An 18,616-nucleotide genomic window follows, 5' to 3' on the forward strand; every position below is an offset into this window, starting at 1 on the left:
GACCCCCTTCCCTTGTTAGATGTTGAATAGGTGTGTTATTAAATACAGACACAAACAGCGCTTGTACACTACATAATTCTACAATGTAGTGTCAATTATGAGCGTACCAGTGGCTGTTATGAACGAAGGCAACAAGTTTCATGCAGGGAAAAAATGCAGGGAAAAAACATCATCCTAATAACGTGATAGAGGGACGCGGTTCACCTACAGTCTAGTTGGCACAAGTTTCAACAGTGTTCCTAAGGTGCTGAATCAGTATTATGTTCTCACTTTCTATCACTGAACTACAACAGTAATCATTAACACTCATATTGGGAAAATAAGAGTTCTCATTTGGACTAGCTATCATAGTACATTATTGTATTTTACTGATAAAGATTAAAATTGAGTAAAAGTTTGAGTAAAAGAAACAATAAATTTATTATATTTTGACAAAAAAATATCGAAACTCTTGAGACAGTGTTGACAATTTTTTTTTTACATATTTTATTACTTCAGTTGAATACTGAATTGAGAATCACAACTATTACTTTCAATATAATTAGCCCGACCTTTACATCAAATAAACAATCATGTTTACTGGTAAAAAAATAAATAAATAAAAAATAAAAGGTTTTGAACCAGACTTCTGCTCTGGACTTATTACAATGACAAGTGTTACATAAAAAGATATAACGAGAGTGGATTTCTCTTACTGTAAAATACCGACCCACGGATGACCTTGTTGGAAAACAGGGTGCGTTTAAAATATCCATTGAAGTTTTTTTTTCCAATTACCGCCTCATTGAAACGTCACAAAAAAATTCTTCTGGCAAGGATGGTCTCTGCATAACCCTCGGAATTCGAACGGTCTCGACTCGACTTACTCTAAAGATTGCAACACTCACTCGTCTTTTTCTCACCCTGCTACAATCCCTTAACTTCACCATCATGATCCTAAAAACCTTTTTAAGTAACAAGGCTGTAAGATCCCATTAAGAGTAGTGATACCTGTAGCAAAAGACAGACACTTAAAAGAAATTATCAGCATAAGGACACAACATAAATAATGAATACGAACACATGAAATATCAAATAAAGGGTTCCTGTTTTTTTGTTATATATATTTTTTTGTCTTAATTGAAAAATTATAAAACTGGCATGAAGGAAATTAGAAACCATCCCAAAAATTAAACTTTCAACAAAATTCACATACCACGCAAATGTGTATTAATCTTTACCATTATTAAAGGGGGGGGCGGGGGGGGGGATGACAGTCCAAAACCCGAGTAACCCCTCCCGAAATTACAGGATACGAGTAATACTAGATTACTGTAAATGTTGTTGGCGATTAAAGGAGAATAGCTAATCCATAATAATTGTTTAATCATGTCAAACCCCCACTGTAGCTACTGTTAAATTTCTCAAATATGTCATAAAGTTTACTGTTGTATACATTGCGATGACACGGCCTGGTTAGTGGGGTATCATGAATGCTTCGCCACGGGGCTCCCTTATGTTCCACTTCCATATGCAGGACATCTACATTTGATACAACCTAACGGGTTTGAACCAACCTCGAAAAGATCAATACTTCGTCAAATTACCACAACTCATTGATGATAACGATTGCCTTAGAATTGCATCACCAAGGTTTGTCAATCATTTTGAAAACAGGCGAATTCAATTCTACTTAAAAACGGCGCACACATGACTTGACCAGCGACTGTAAATTCATAGGGACCGCATTATTTTTGGCAATGACAAATCTGGAATACTAATGACAGGCAGTGTCGTTCTCTTTCAGAATCGTTCAGAGTAACAGCGAAATGTTGAATGACCTCAAGCTATATACCAGTATTGAATTCTAAACAATCGAAAACCATCTTAACTGAATACTAATATACTTAAACGTCGGCTATTTATTCTACTTCTCTGTCTGCCTCCAAATAAAAAAAAGGGGGGGGGGGGGGGGGGGAATACTCGCCAGTCACCTTGAAGGTTAAGTATTGCATTAGGTAATGTAACCTCCAATGTTTAAAGGGCTGAGAGTCAGACGGCACAAGTAATATTCTGCAGAATGGAACTGTGGTGATATTGCACTACACACACACACACAGAGAGAGAGAGAGAGAGAGAGAGAGAGAGAGAGAGAGAGAGAGAGAGAGTCTGCAAAGGGTGGGGGATCCTCGGAGATGGGTGGGGGATGACCGAGACTGGGGGCATAAGCGAGAATAATCCAGAATAGTTTCAGAGGTGGGCCGGATGAAGGGGGTAGGGGGTAGGGGGAGAAGGGGGGAGACTAGAGTCAAAGAGGCAGAGGGGGTGGGGGAGGGAGGAGAGATGAAAGCGGCAGAGGCGAGTAAGCGCAGGGAGTCAATCACAACTGATGGTCTTTCAAGTGGAAAAATTGTATAATAAAGCACTTGGTAGACTTACACACCATTGATATTAATGTTTTTATTAAAAAAAATTCTGGCTTAAACCGAAACTAACGTTCACAAAATCTTTTGCTACACGAGGCAGAGGTTGGAACCACAGCAGAAAACTGAGTAGGGGAACATTTTGGTCGTCCCCGGATCTAACCTGTCACCAATTCCTTCCCATCACAATTCGGCAGCTGGAATCTGATACATGCCGATTAATTTTCTAACATTGAGAATATCGACAATATGGTTGAGAAAAAAATCAGCAATGACACCCCGTAAACCGGATTTAAATTCGAACATATCGCGTTCCCAGTGACCTCAGCTAGCCAGCTCGCCGTTAGGTTGTCAACTGCGTCATTTCCACCATCGGCTTTCTTCCACATTCGTAAGAAGAGGTAATCTCAAAAGTGATTTTCATAGATTGAAATATTACAGGCAAAAGGGAGCTTTGATACAATGAAAATATTACTGCTCGGAAATACACAGTCCATGCCTTAGAATGCGAGGTTTGCATTCTCGACCTTATGGCTTAATAACATTAAGCTCAGCTGGCATGAAAAATCGATTTTCTCTCGGATGCTGCACGAAACTAACTTTTTTCTCGATAACATTGAAGGAAGAATCTAAGTAAATGCTTCGCAAGTGCACTTTGAATGCATCAAGGATGAAAATACTTGTAAAAAGTATCGCTTCATGACAAAGACATTCACCAGCCCCACCCTGAGATGTGCGCCAGGCCACGTCAACAACTGCGCAGTTCGAGAACAAAGAACGAGCATCGATAACTCTATCTTCTTACCTCTATCTTAAAAGGATTTGATGTTTTGTCCTCTTCCAAGCCTTCACCGTGTTCTTGGATCCGTCTCTGTCCCATTTTGAGTTTGAATTTTGAAGAAAAACTAAGAAAAAACAGGCCAATTGCAGCAGCTGCTCTCAGCTCCGTTCCCTGGTCTCTCCTCTCTCGTAGTGGGCGCCCCTAGATATCAGCTGTTCGAAGAGACATCACACGAACACACGCACGCGACCCACTTTAGCAAGAGTCGACGCACGTTCGTATCCATGTGAACATGGCTTCGACTATCATGTCTGGATAATCAATACTCGACTAAACCCTCCGAAAATGACCAGGTCGGTGGCATGCTGCAAGATATTTTATATTCTATTTCTATGGACGATAAAATCGATGCTTTGCTGAAAAATTGTCCGAAGGGCGGTGTTTAGTGATGGCTTAGCCATTGCCGAACTCCAAATCGAAAGCAAGAAATAAAACCTGCTTCTTATTGGTCCTCGGTGAGCCTCGTTCTTCTTTTGTTAAACACATGGAGACAGCTGATTGGTAGAAAGCAGAAGTAAAAGTATGGAGCCATCCTCTTACTGTGTGAATGTTTTGCTTGTCAAACGTCGGGGGCTTATTTTGAGCCATACGTGGGAGAAACTTCATTTGAACATCACGAATACACTTGGCGTTGTCGTGGCAGTGTATCGTTAAAATAAACCGTCACCAACTTCTCTCCTCTGTGTGTGTGTGTGTGTGTGTGTGTGTAATAATCTTAGTGACAAGTGTCAGCTGACATGTACAGGTAACAACAAAGTTACACCATACTGGAGTAGTCTTGTTTATATATTTATTGGTGTCTGTTGTTCGTCCATACGCTGATGGCATTCGGGTACTGATATATCTCACCAAATGCGGTGAACAAATTGTTATTATTAATATATATAAATATATATATAATATATATATATACGTATACATATATATATATATATATATATATATATATATATATATATTAGGGGTATATATATATACAACATTACTTTTTGTTATTTTTGATTTTCTTATGAATATTTTCTTTTCACTTATTCTTTCTCCAGCTTAGAAACATGGTAGTACAGTGAGGTATCTCTGTCCTTTGATAATAACTGATAACCAATTATCATGACCCGCATGATAGAGACGGTCTCTTAGTAACAAAAGAAACAAAAAGGAAAGGAGAGAGGCTTAGATTTATTGTCACATTACGTGACTTACATCTCGACCATACTACAGTAATCATTCACCCGTGAGAACTGGAAAAATCCGAATCTCCTTGGAAATTGTAAGTTCCTGGAGGATCCACCCCCTCCCCCCGTCTTCTCTCTCTCTCTTATACACGATTAGTGCAAGAGAACTTGATATTTGAATAATTTCTAATCCCCGTACTTGTTTGACCTCCATTACCCCACGAAGCCAAATTGCGTGAAGAATTGCCTTGCAGTTGCCATCGTATCATGGATTGGAATGGTTCTTAACAAGAAATTATTACGGGACATTTATCAGAGCAATGTATATAATAGCATTCGTTCCTTTGGAAATCTTTGTACTTAATGTGATTATAAAAATTACAGAATTCTGGAATGGAATAGTTTTGCTTACAACCTTTACTCAGGGTTTGGTATTTTTTCTAATTCCATTTGGTTATTAAGAAATGTTTTTCTGTTCTATTCATAATCAGACGTGCTCTCCTTTGGCAGAAATATTCTGAGATTGAATATCAGTATATGTAAAAATAATGATTTTATAAAAATAAGAAGTCCTTCCATGTTATATGAGAAAATGTTTTCATGATGAAGGAAATCCATAGAATCCTTTATTGTCTAAACAAGCAACATTCACGTATTCGAAATATTTCTCCTCAATTATGGCCTCATAATCCTTAAAAGAGCATATTTGAAAATTCATGGTATTTCATTAGAAAAGTTTCAGTGGTAAGTATGGCCATTTTTTGTTGAAAGGAAAAAATAAAGGTATTGGTGGATCACATTCAAAACATGAATATATTATATATAACAGGTTAAAATCTGCTGGCATTCATATGAAGATTGCGTAGGCTGGTCCAACGATTCAAGGTCGTGATGACGTCAATCAACTGTAGATAGCAAGATAGATAGTTCTCTCTCTCTCTCTCTCTCTCTCTCTCTCTCTCTCTCTCTCTCTCTCTCTCTCTCTCTCAATGATTCAAGGCCGTAATGACGTCAAACACCACTCCTTGGGCTTCAAGGGGTTTAAAAGCCTTGGACAAATGAAACCCTTTAAAGAGGTAATAAAATATATATAAAATGTCAAAATTTCATTAGAACAACGGGTGTTTTCCGTTCAGACAGAGTTTTCTTCAAAAGTCATAGTGCAAGGAATCCATTAAAGAAAACAGTTCAAAATGAAGCGTATAAGAAAACTGTGTGAGAAGAAGAAGAGAGAGAAAATTGAAGCATATAAGAAAAAAACTGTGAGAGAGAGAGAGAGAGAGAGATGAGAAAGAGCATAGAAGAAAACGAGAAGAGAGAGAAAAAAATGAATCATATAAAGAAAACTCTGAGAGAGAGAGAGAGAGAGAGAGAGAGACAGAGAGAGAGAGAGAGAGAGTTGGGAAAGAGAAAGGTAAAATTTTAACAAATGTTTGTAATCGATATGTAGTTAGATGTTTGTGGAAGTGCAAATAATCCCCTCCCAGCAAAATAGTACTGCATCTTTTTTACATGTGACGTTTAAAAAATATAAAAAAAACTGCTCGAAGCTTAGCCGAGAGTTGGGTCAGCCAGGGTTATGCTGCCGACTATTGATTCGCTGGCTCGCGCGCGCGCGCGCAGAGAGAGAGAGAGAGAGAGAGAGAGAGAGAGAGAGAGAGAGGTGGTTCCTAAGCTACTTCGATTCGACGACTGCATTTGATAACCGCTGTTTATTTGAAATTTATTTGATATTTCCACACCATATGCAAACTTACCTGGTCTTTGAAAACAGAATCACAATAGATTATCTGTCTTCCTCTCGAAATAATGCAGTAATTCTCTCTCTCTCCTCTATCTCTCTCTTATAGCATTGGAAAAAAAGTTAATTTTTTTCTCATTTCCCGGCTACTGCACAAAAAGTTCTATTATTATTATTTTTTTTCATTTCCCGGCTACACTCATTTACCTCACCGTAACAAAGGGAAGGTTATTAGTCCTAGAAATGGCTTATAATCTATTTGGTTTTTTCCGCCCTCAGAAATCAAGATAATTGCAGATAATTTGGTCAGATTCGGATAATCCAACGACAGAGGGGAGAAGTAGAGAAGATAAATGTTAGAACAAATATGCTTCAATAGGCCCTACAGTCACGCTACTGCAAGAGTAAATATATCGAAGGTGATTCGTGTAAATGTTTTAGGGCGAATCGAGTAAATATATCTTGGGCGATTTTACTTTTTGTCCACGATCTACGTCCTAACGATTCCTTCATTAATTTGGCTTTCTTCTCATGACACAAGGATTCACAGTAGGACTAAGCAGCTAATGAAGGGTGAAGGGGAGGAAAGGGATCCACATAATGGGTGGCGGAAGGGGCAGGCATATGGAGAAAAAATCCCACTGGAGAAAAAACGAGGAAGATAGAAAAATTAAATAGTAAGAAGTGAGTGCCTTTGTGCGTGTGTGTGTGTGTGTGAATATTTAGATATACATAATACACATACATATTCGTGAGCTAACCTTTTAGTGCATCACTTTTCCTCACAAGAACATGATATTAATTGGCATTTACTGGTTGATTCCTGGCCTTCCGGGCGGCCTCTAAATGTTACGTGAACAAATCGAAAAAATAAATAAAAGCTCCAAGCAGAGTAAGGTTTGATGATACTTCCTAGTAAACATGTTTGGCCTGGAGAGAAGAGATTTATGAATTACTGTACTTTACATTGTATTTACTGCTAAACGTGTTTGTTCTGTAAGGATATATTGGAATCTCTTATCAGCCCAAAACCAAGTTGCAAAAAAGTGTTGTTTCTGAAGCTGCTCCGAGTCACTTGAAATGAAGAGGTGAAATGTTAGTAAGAGAAATCTGAAAGAAGAAAAAGAAATAATTCTTGGTACAGATTACCATCATTAAAAAAAAAAAATTGAGAACTGGTAGATGCTTCAAGTAGAGGTAATTCATTACTTGTAACCAGTTTGTATATGGAATCGCTCTTTCTTGTGACTTAGAATAGTTTGTTTCTGATGATCCATCTAAGGCTCATCTTGTGTCTTGTGCCCGGAACACGTGATAGTAGTGATTGTTAGTATCTTGTAATGCTGTTTCACATTACATCAACCCATCAGTAATTTCATATCGCTTTTGCCATGCAGCGGTGGCGATATCAACAAGCAAAATAGATTCCTGGAGAGAGTGAGAGACCCCCCCCCCCCCCCCACACCCCCCCACCCCCCCCGCCTTTATTTTTTTTGGCAAGAATTATTACTCGGAGGAGGAGCACCGTAAGAAACCGATATAAAGTACGGAAGGGGTCATTTGAATGACGGAATTTCTTGTGCACCATTTACCACCTGGAGAGCGCAAATCTAGTATCTATTCCCCTAGTCTAACGTTTCATAGGTCGCCCCCCCCCCCCCCCCCCCCTAACCCCCCCCCCCCCACCCTTCCCCCTCGAATCCAAATTACCCTTCTGTCCTGTCTTCATTTTCCAGTCCCTTCCTCCTACCAGTCTCACCCCCTCCCTTTCCAATTCTCCATCCCATTTCCTATCACAAGCCCTTTAACAAGGCCTACCGGATCCTCCCATACAGTGCCACTATAGAGTGGCACTCATTTCTCGACAAAGGAGGGCCAATAGTACAACTCCTCCCAACATCCATATCCCAAGACCCTGTGCCCTGCCTTGCCTCCTTCCTCCCCCTTTCCTTTAGGGAATCATCTCCGCTGAAGAGATGAGTCCATTCATGTACGGCAGTGATAACAAAGATGAAGGAAGACAAGGAAGCGAGACACAAGACGAAGCACCTACAGGAAGGAGGGCTAAAGGGCCACAAGGAAATCAAGATCATAAAAATATCTTGCGACTAAAAGACTTTGGTATGGTCTCCCCATTCAGGCGAGGAACGTAACCTCTGGCAAGAGAGAGAGAGAGAGAGAGAGAGAGAGAGAGAGAATTGTGCAACAAATCTCCCAGTTCATCAGAGGAAGCTAAAAATAACACTTAATCCTCTTGCCCGGAAAAAAAAAAAAAAAAAAAAAAAAAAAAAAAAAACAAGTCCCGTTAAGGTGGTGCCCACGGTGTGGCAACGCTTTCTCGGCGCTGCTACATTGCCAGATCCTTCCATTCCTGTGATTTGGTAAAAACCTACATGCTGAAACGTTCTGTCTTACAGTGCAAGAAAATTTAATGCCACATAACCTGCTTCATTTTCGTCTACATTACGCTTTTGTATATCATCTTAGTTTGACATCGATTTTATCTATTTTACTGTAATTTAGAAGCAAACTACAACTCGCGTTACAGTTGGTATGACTGTGTCACGGCATGAGTTTGCAGGATGTTAAATCGTGATATTTGACGGACGAGCTCTGACGCGTGAATTTCCCTCTAAATGCAGATTGAGTCCATAATTCGTTTCTTCTTGCGAATGACATGCATCACATTCAGAGCTATATTTCCAGTCCTTTTTGCTAAGTATTTAGCGAAGAGCTATTGTTATTATTATTAGGCATGCATTTGCACCTACACGTAATTACTGTATTTATAAAAACCGAGAAAACTGCGAGCTACGAGTAACCAAGTAGAGTGAAAATGTATATATCAAGAAACTGATAAAAAAATACATTACATATGATGGTGAGACGTAAATTAATTGTAACTCACAGAGAGAGAGAGAGAGAGAGAGAGAGAGAGAGAGAGAGAGAGAGAGATAAAAATACTACCTGCGACGATGACTAATCAATTAAGACTGTTGCAGAACTTCATTAGACCTATTGAACCTGAATTACATCTGTGATACTATCGTGCCCTGTTCCTGGCTGGCCGGGATATTCCCCCTTTCCTTCCTGAAGCCGAGTCACAGCAAGTCGTTCCCTATGCGATAATTCCTATATGATGGGATCATCATTCCCTTTAAAATAGTTGCAGTAGTTCGCTTTGCTGTAATTGCCTTCTGAAAAGGAATGGAGTCCCTCTTAAGGTGCAATTACTTTAGGTTGCATGGTTTAAATTTTGTGTGACACCAATCAAGTTCCCTTTCAATGTATATTTAAATTAGTTCTCTTTGTAATTCCCAATAGGCAGCAATCGCGTTTTCCTTCATATATTTTCTTCAGAGCCTCTTTTGCGAGTTGAACGCACTAACACTAGTGCTAAAAGTCCAACACCTGCTCGCGCGCGCCAGACACACATACAAAGACTTATGTAAAACTGTCGTCACATCAAAATATCCATTTGTGAGAGAGAGAGAGAAGAGAGAGAGAGAGAGAGAGAGAGAGAATTACCAATCTGGATAGAAAAGTAGCACTTGCATAACAATTTGTCGTGGATCAGATCATCATATGCCTTACTCTCTCACTGGTGTTTAATGCAAGACTTGAATGCACAAACGCATGACGAACATCATGCGCAATCAGAAAGCAAAATTGCTCATTTACAGCAGTGAATTGCGCGCACGCGTACAAATGCTAGAGAGAGAGAGAGAGAGAGAGAGAGAGAGAGAGAGAGAGAGAATCAATACATAGCGTGAGTTTCCTTCTCAATGTCGACAGTCTTGCGCTTTTGCAGTCAGTGTCTTGCAGGTATGGAATGTTACAGAATTAAAAACAAACAGAGAGAGAGAGAGAGCAGCCACACTGAGGTGCGAACCAAAGAATCATACAGCATTAGAATTTGAAGTGAATTCAGTAAGCAATGTATAACATATGATCGAGGGATTTAATTAATGTTAATAAAGATGCAAAACATAATTGATAAACTGTGTAAAAGATGATTCATGCAGTAAACTGTATAGTAATTGAACAGAAAAATAACCTGCTACTAACTTTCAAAGGAACAAAGGAAAACAACACGTAGCTAACCATCCTGTTTATTCTTTTGGTGTCTGCCAATATCCTGGGCAAGATAAATTGGGTGTTTATGCATCTGTCCCGAGCAAGTAACGGTGTTGCTCTGCTCAACAACAACAGATTAATACATGAAAATCAACAGCAGTCGGGAACCGCGGCATTATTCCGTATTTTCAATCCACGCCACATTTTCAAAGTATGGATCAGTTCATCAGCGCAATGGAACGTAGTCCACATGCTGTAACAAGCAGTGCCTTTCCTCGGTATGTGGGCAAACAGCACTTCCTTCTGTCGTTTTCTCTCTCTCTCTCTCACACACACACACACACACCTGTCCTCGTAAAACCCTTCCTTCCTTGGATCCTAGGGGATTCCAGAAGGAGAGAGCCTTCACATTTTCAAGTCTGCAGGGGTGAGTTTGGTAACCCTTTGTCTTTTTTTTCTTCGCACCCGCTGACGGTGGAACCCATTCTTAGCTGGGTCAGTTGGTGGGCAGCTGCCAAGTATCACACCACGGACCTTTCGAATACAAGCCCAGAGCATTTACTACCCATCTATAGCACCTACCTACACAGAATGTATGTATGTATGTATGTATGTATACACACCAGAATCGTTCACTGTGAACTACTATACCTTCTGACTCATTTTTTTTACTACACAGTTGCATCTCTTACATAGAAAAGGAAATTATTTTTTAATGGTAAACTGAAGCGAAATTAATTGAAGCTACTCTAGTCTTATTAAGCGTGGGAGGTCAAGGAAGTGAGCTTGCGGGTGGTATCTATCGGTGAAATGAATGAACACACACACACACACACACACACACACAGCAGGATGGCTAGATGGCTAATATCGTACGGAATAAGATGAAATCTGCAAGCAAACTGAACCCCAACTTACAGAGGAGTACTCCCAATAATGAAAAACAGAAGCATATATGTAAAAGAATATAACCTTTTTAACGAGATACCATAAAACGGAGGATTGTACTAGAAAATTTGAATCTGATTTCAAACGAGAATAACAAAACAATTGCCTTCCGAAATTGATATAGAGATAAGATTGCATTAGGAAGTAAACGAATATCCGATCAAGAGAACTGAAGATAGGATCACAGTACATCGTTCCATGATCGTTCCAGCACCTTCCGAGAGAGAGAGAGAGAGAGAGAGAGGAGAGAGCCCGCATCGTCACTACACCACCAACCAACCTTCCAGAACCCGACAGAAGTGACCTTGAAGCTTCCCTCGATGTCTCCCAGCGACAAATCGATACAGCGAAGGGGTGGAAGGAAAAGAGAGAAAAAAAGAAAAAGGATGCTGGGAGGGAGAAAAAGGAATCAAATAGAACGCTGAAGAAATTCGATTGAAACCCCGAGGGGTGGGGGCTGGAACATTTTCTACTTACTCTACAATGTCATAGTTTCCAAAACTGAATATTGGTTGAGTTATGTAAATAATGGTCAGAGTAGCTTCTTTTAAAGGCATTACTTTACGTTCAGAAATACAGTTTACTAACAGTCAGTTTATTTACCAAAGTGAAGGAAGATCACTCTCACACACATATATATATATATATATATATATATATATATATATATTATATATATATATATATATAGGCTCTGTAAAATTGACTTTAAATACACAACTATGAAAAATTCTTTAAAAAATAGATTGAAGGATTGACTTTGGTTTTAGAAAGGCCATACTAAAAGCATTAGTAGGTTTACAGTTTCGATTATTGGAAAAACCTATGTAGTCTCAAGATAAGGTATTCTAAAATATTCATGACTGGAAGCTTTCTTATGTTTGAAGACCTTAAAACCATAAGAGTATTTGGTGTCACTTCTCGGGAGGTTTAATACCAAAGTTGAACGAATTAATAGGTCTGAGAAAATCAGACTGTAAAGACTTGTAGGATTACTGAGTGAAGAACAACAACACTCTTAGGTACAACCCAACGGAGGCATGTGTTCAGATCAAAGGGGAGATGCCCGTGAGGGGAAGATGGAAATGACAGAATAGGTGAGTGTTTGGATATGAGAGAGAGAAGAGAGAGAGAGAGAGAGAGTGGGGAATTTTTTGGAATCTTTATTGCAACGGAAGCCATGTTTGCTGCAAAACAGCTATCAAGCAAACATGCCTGAATTAAGGGACACATGAGAGAGAGAGAGAGAGAGAGAGAGAGAGAGAGAGAGAGAGAGAATTCTAAAATGGTTGCAACAGCAAATTCCTGCAGCATGATAAAATGGGCAGTTAACCCTCTCCCAGGAGCGTCGTTTAAGCTAGGCCAGAGCCACAGATATTATCTGAGGGCTTAGCAAAGTCTTTCCTTTCTCTCTCGATTTTTTAAGAAGGTCCCTTTTCTCTTGACTTTTTAAGAAGGAGAACGAAGTCATTCTCGGTGCAATAATACCAAGATGCAAGAAGGTGTAAGGACGAGAGTTGAGGCACCAAGAAGAAAGATAAGAGGCAATAAGAGCAGTTCCTCGTCATGATGAGGCTTCCAACGGACATTGAAGGACGAGGAGGCTGCGGAGGAGGTTCTTCGATTACTGGTAAAAGACAGATGAGGAGGAAGAAACAAGGATCTCTCTCTCTCTCTCTCTCTCTCCGGACACTGGGTATGTGCTGCTGGATTTGATCCGTTCTCCGAGATAGCTTCTCTTGGAACTGTGCCAACTACTAGATTGAGAGAGAGAGAGAGAGAGAGAGAGAGAGAGAGAGAGAGAGAGAGAGAGAGAGAGAGATCATGTGGAGGAGGAGGAGTAGTACGAAGATGTCGAATTTGGCTCGGGGAGACTAAATGGTTTGGATGGGGGAGAGGGTAACATTATTTAGGGGAAAAGGGGAGTTTGTTACACAGCTGAAAAACGCTGATGGGGAATATCGTGTTCAGTGTAAACGAAAGGAGTATGGAATAAGTGATGACGAAATTGAAGGAGGCATTTGTGGATATGGATACTACAGTATGGTGTACATATGTCAGTTTTATACGTTTGTTTCTATATATATATATATATATATATATATAGATATATATATATATATATATATATATATATATATATATATTATTCATTTATACGCGCGCGCGCGTGTGTGTGCATGGAAACAAGCGCACAAAACTGGTATCTTATACAACAGTCTCATATAGTATCGATATCCACAAATGCCTCCAGTTTTCGTCGTCACTTATATTATATATATATATATATATATATATATATATATATAATATATATATATATATATATATTCCAAGTAATCAAAATGGAAAAGAAATGAATGAATGAATAAACAATGACATTTTTGACGAGGCGAGAGGGAGAGCGTGGATAGTGCCAGCCCCGCCAAAACAGGGAAGTAGTGTGTATCTGTGTACCGGAGGTTGTTTTGCAAACAAACCACGTCACAATGTTTGACCTTCAGTAGACATCTACAATATGTTGGCTACCGTGATCTCTTTTTCTGCTCTTGTTTATTATATCTATTCCTCTTCCTTTTCCATTCTCTTAATAAACATGTCTGTTGTATTTTTATGTCAACCAAGGTTTTGTTTTATATTTGACAATACGTTTATGTTGTATACTTCATTTGTCTTACTTAGGCATTATTATGTAAGTAAGTTCTTTTTCGGATAAGTTTGGTATAGAGAGAGAGAGAGAGAGAGAGAGATGCGTATGTTTCATATAGTACTACCAATGGAGACGGAGAGAATTCAAAATAATATAAGAGAAACGATTCTTCTTTTGCTGTAGTCCCCCAATCTTCACATTAATTGCAATTTGCATTGCTTCCGAAAGGAGCTGTGGCTTCTCGTTCCGCTGGCATATCGCTCGTCTTTCATTGACTAAAATGGACGCCTCTCATCGCGAAGCATAATTCAATCTCACAGTAACTTGCCTCGCCCTCAATGTTTTGTTAAAACGATTGCACTCTTTTTAACGTTTCTGAAGGACAACAAATTAATGTCTCGGGGCGACGTTTACGACAAATGAAGAAGTATATACTATATAGCGCCCCGAATTTGTTTTACCTTTTCCAGTTAAACCATTCCAACTGAACCAATTACTTTGCTCAAAAATATTTTCCTGTAACGAGAGCGAATGAATCCGCCCACTAGGCGGTAATCGAACACGGCTTTCGTCTGTTTCATCAAAGGGTTTCATCTTCTTATCAGAAACTGCAGTCATTAAAGCGAAGTTTATTTACTAAAACAGACAGCTCTACCACCGCTAGAAAGCTAGCCAAAAATATGTCGGCTCGTTCTCATTCAATAAAGCTCTAGTGAAGAATTTCAACCGTGCTCACATGACCATCAAAGGCAAACACTCGCACACATGCATACAAACAGAGATCAGGTGGGTCACGTAAAATAAAGAGAGAGGAAGGGATGTCTTATGCAATTCACCGGAGGGGCAGGGCCCTGTCCTTAAGAAGGGTGAAAAGAAAGACCCTTTTTTCAGACTGCATTGCAAAAGGGACAATGCCAAGAAAGGGTCGAAGGGGCATTTTTAACTCCAGTGAAAGAAAAGATGCCATATCATATATTTCCCACACAAACATCACCTTTAGAAAAGAGAGAGAGAGAGAGAGAGAGAGAGAGAGAGAGAGAGAGAGAGTTTTGGCTCACTAGTTCCGTAGTGCATCGAGAAGTCCCTGACTTCAAGAGAGAAAGTACATGAAGATACATGTATAAGCGAGGAGATCTGGTTACAAGTTCTACGGCTCCTTGCGATGTCACCGAAATATGTCTAGAATCATGTTTCTTCCTTCTGCTTTATTGGCGCAAATTAAAAAGTCGCTCAACGCCAGCAGTAAAACCCAAGTTTATTTTCATACGTAGAATACCTAATTTAGTTAATAATTATATTTAAATAAAAACGCACTATTTTTTGTTCAGTGCAGTTCCAATACGACGGATAGCCCAGTTCATCATAAAGAGCAGCTCCTAGGAGCAATTGAACGTAGAGGGGGAGCAAGAGTGGTTTTAACCCCTTGCTGCTAATTCCCTGAAACATTCAATTTATTGCGAAGAAACTCCCCTGTTCAAAACGAGATATCTGGTTATCGTGCAGCGCAAATAAATGCCAATATAATGTTGAGTCAAGTGAACTTAACGATATATATTGCTTGAGCTTTCCACGGTTTTTTCAGCAAGTAATTTGCAAACAGCTGGACGCTGATCATAATTAAGAAGTTATCGGTTACTGAAGCTTATATTAGAATATTGGGGAGTGATGGCTTAATAGAAGTGCACTCATTCGTGTAATTAGTATTCAAACTCGTTTTATAAAAACTTGACAAAGTAACACTTTCAAATATTTTCGCCTAACTGACGTATGTCGCTCTTTCTCTTGATATGGTGCAAATCACTGCAGGGAATACTTAATTTCTTCACCTTGTCCTTATACAGTTCAAGCAATGTATAACGGATCACTCAACGAGACTAAAAAGAAACACAGGTAATTTTTTTTCATTAACTTGCGGCGCAAATTTTTAATCACTTCACAATCTAATCTCCTCCCCAAATCTCCATCCCAATACACTCAAAGATTTCTCCAGTACCTACGCCCCCACCCCACAAAAAAAAATGGGGGAGGGTTTTCCCATCCCAAGAATTTCTCTCACCATCCCTGAAATGAGGTAAGCTCCCACAACGTGGATATGCGGAGTCTTTTGTTTACCTGTCCTTCAGCTCCGTTAGACATCCAATTTCCTTGATCGAATGCAGCGCCACTCGCGGCAGATTGCCCAAGTCCCAAATGCAAACAAGAGTGTTACTTCTTGGCGCTTTTCCTCCTTTTGCCTACAACGGTGATCGGCCATATTGATCTGACATCTTTGATAGTTGATACAGCAAACAACTTAGCTGAGTTTCGCTTAATGACTGATGCTTAAACCAAACCCGTCCTACCCTTATGGTGTTTTAAAGTAACTGTTGCGGGGCATAATTTACTGTGAGAAAGTATGGTGCAGTACTTTCTTGGTTATAGTAATTTTGGTGGTGCTTCACAGTTATCATATACTGGCTCTTCAAATAAAACAGCTTCGCAAAGATTTCGTCGTTTATGGTCATTGATGTTGTTAATACAAATGTTTGACTACAGAAGAGAGAAGAGAGAGAGAGAGAGAGAGAGAGGAGAGAGAGAGAGAATCAAAGCTATACGAGGTGGAGGTGCTGGATACTAGCCTATCCAAATTGTTGCTGCTTTGGACGTCGATGCCCAAGGTAATCCGCTATCATAAAGAGTTATACCTTTAACCGAAGTATTTAGACTGCTAATGTTTCTCATAATACCATATTTTACTTGAACTGGCGTAATAAGAAGTCAGTTTCCGACATAAGTGGTGCAACGGCTACAACACGAAATCTGCACTTGATTATAGAGGGATATTGAAGTTCGTATGTCATTACCATTGATAGGCTTTCTTCAACTGTACGTGTATACATTTCAATTTTTCTCGAAAACTTGACAACCGTACATTTTTTATAATTCGATCATTTTTACTTTTTATCATATTCACCGGAAGTTATGGTACATTCAATAATCAAGCTTAAACGATAAGCAAAATACGTGAAATTTTAAAATTATAAATTGCTAAGATAAAATATTAGCCAATAGGCACCCTGCATCATTATCGAATTTGGAGTCGTTAAGTAAGTCACGTCTACATGGAGAGAGAGAGAGAGAGAGAGAGAGAGAGAGAGAGAGAGAGAGAGAGAGAGAGAGAGAGAGAGAGACTTTACAGTTTTATGGTATTCAATCGTAACCAAACTCGGAAGGAAAAGGTGAGTGAGATAGTCTAGGTTTTCTGCCGAAGAATTTCTGCTTCAAGGATGTTCGTTCTTAGTTCTTTGTCCTTATGAAAACCTCGATTTTCCATGTTTGTTAGTTTAGTATGAAGTTCACTACTTTGTTCAATAACACGACTTCCGGAAATACTTCCGGAAATTCAAGGACAAGGCTTGTGTTGTGGGGTAGAAACGCTGAAACCCACCGCTTTTTCAGACCGCAAGATAAACATCATTGTTTTTATTTGATTTTTGTATAAAGCGTCTCCATCGACACTTCACTGGCCAAGTCTCGACTGCCAGTGTAAAGTCTCTTAATTAAAAGCTAGAAGATTCTATTTCTGAAAAAGAGATTGGTAGAATTCAACACTATAGCAAGGTATATATATACCTTGCACCACAGGTTAGCTGAAGGAATGGTGACGCAGAAATAATCTTCAGTTTTCCAAAAATAACAAGTTTGCAAGCTTTTTGGGTTTCTTTTATAATTAATATCTTTGAAAACACGCAAGCAAGCAAGCGTGTAGACAGCATATGTATAACCAAAAGGCAATATTGCTCGTCACAATTTTATAAATATTTTTTAAATAATTTTTTTAAATTACCGGCTCCGGATAAAAAAATAAAATACAGAAGAATAAATTTTTTATAATTCAAGATAACCCAGGTACGATAAAAAAACAAACCCTCTAGAGGCCAGTATATACTGGCATATTTCAGATTTCCAGACTGTTCTTCAGGGGCTTAAAATTCAATAATCTTCATAAGGAAAAATATAAATTTAGTAACTTTTTGTTAAACAGGCAGATAGTAACACTGTACAAAAAGCCAAGCTTCAGTTGCGGTTACAATTACAGCATTCCAAAATAAAGATAGCGCTTGATGTAGTAATCCTACGCAGGCTTGAAAATACGATAACGCATTACTATCAGTGTTGCCACACCTCGCGCAAAAGTAACGTTGAGAACGTAAGCGACAGCAACAACGCAATAACGCCAAATTAGCCGTTTCCTGTCATTTTCGAATCTGTGCATTCGACCTGACCTTTCTCAAGTACAGTAGTTGTTGGCAAAAAGCATAATATGACGCTGTACTTATCGCGGCGGCAATTTCAGAGCCAGTTTTCGGAAACTTGCCGACGCGCTATGCCGGTTCGCGCATCGTTAAGCATTCAAACGGCAGCGATCGCATGATGAGATGCCATCACGTCTTTCCCCCCCCCCCCCCCCCCCACCGTGCCCTCATTATTCGTTCCGTCCTGGAAATGATCCGAGTAATCTGCTGCTCGTTTCGGCAAAATTATCACAATGCAAAAAAAAATAAATAAATAAAAAAGAAAACTTAACACGTCTTATAATCGCGATCTACACGCAGTTATGCAGTGAATAGAGTATATATATATATATATATATATATAATATATCTATATATAGAGAGAGAGAGAGAGAGAGAGAGAGAGAGAGAGAGAGAGAGAGTTTACATGTTGACCATCTCCCCAAACGAGGGAGTGTGTAAACCGTAGAGTTTATTGTGTCTGGTCCTAAATGATTTCCCTTCATGACGA

The 18,616-nt window shown here is 39.2% G+C and overlaps 1 protein-coding gene and 1 long non-coding RNA gene across 3 annotated transcripts in view; both read right to left on the reverse strand.

The window, feature by feature from the left end:
- LOC135222800 (headcase protein-like) overlaps window positions 1–18,616 on the reverse strand; it is a 101,491-nt gene that overhangs the window by 66,281 nt on the left and 16,594 nt on the right. The gene's annotated exons all lie outside the window — the stretch shown is intronic.
- LOC135222801 (uncharacterized) lies at window positions 402–4,082 on the reverse strand. Its single transcript, XR_010316343.1, has 2 exons — window positions 3,208–4,082; window positions 402–990 (listed from the first exon to the last, which is right to left on the reverse strand). It is a non-coding gene; the product is annotated as an uncharacterized LOC135222801 (long non-coding RNA).

Source organism: Macrobrachium nipponense, chromosome 8 (assembly GCF_015104395.2).
Source record: "Macrobrachium nipponense isolate FS-2020 chromosome 8, ASM1510439v2, whole genome shotgun sequence".
Classification (NCBI taxonomy): Eukaryota; Metazoa; Arthropoda; class Malacostraca; order Decapoda; family Palaemonidae; genus Macrobrachium; species Macrobrachium nipponense.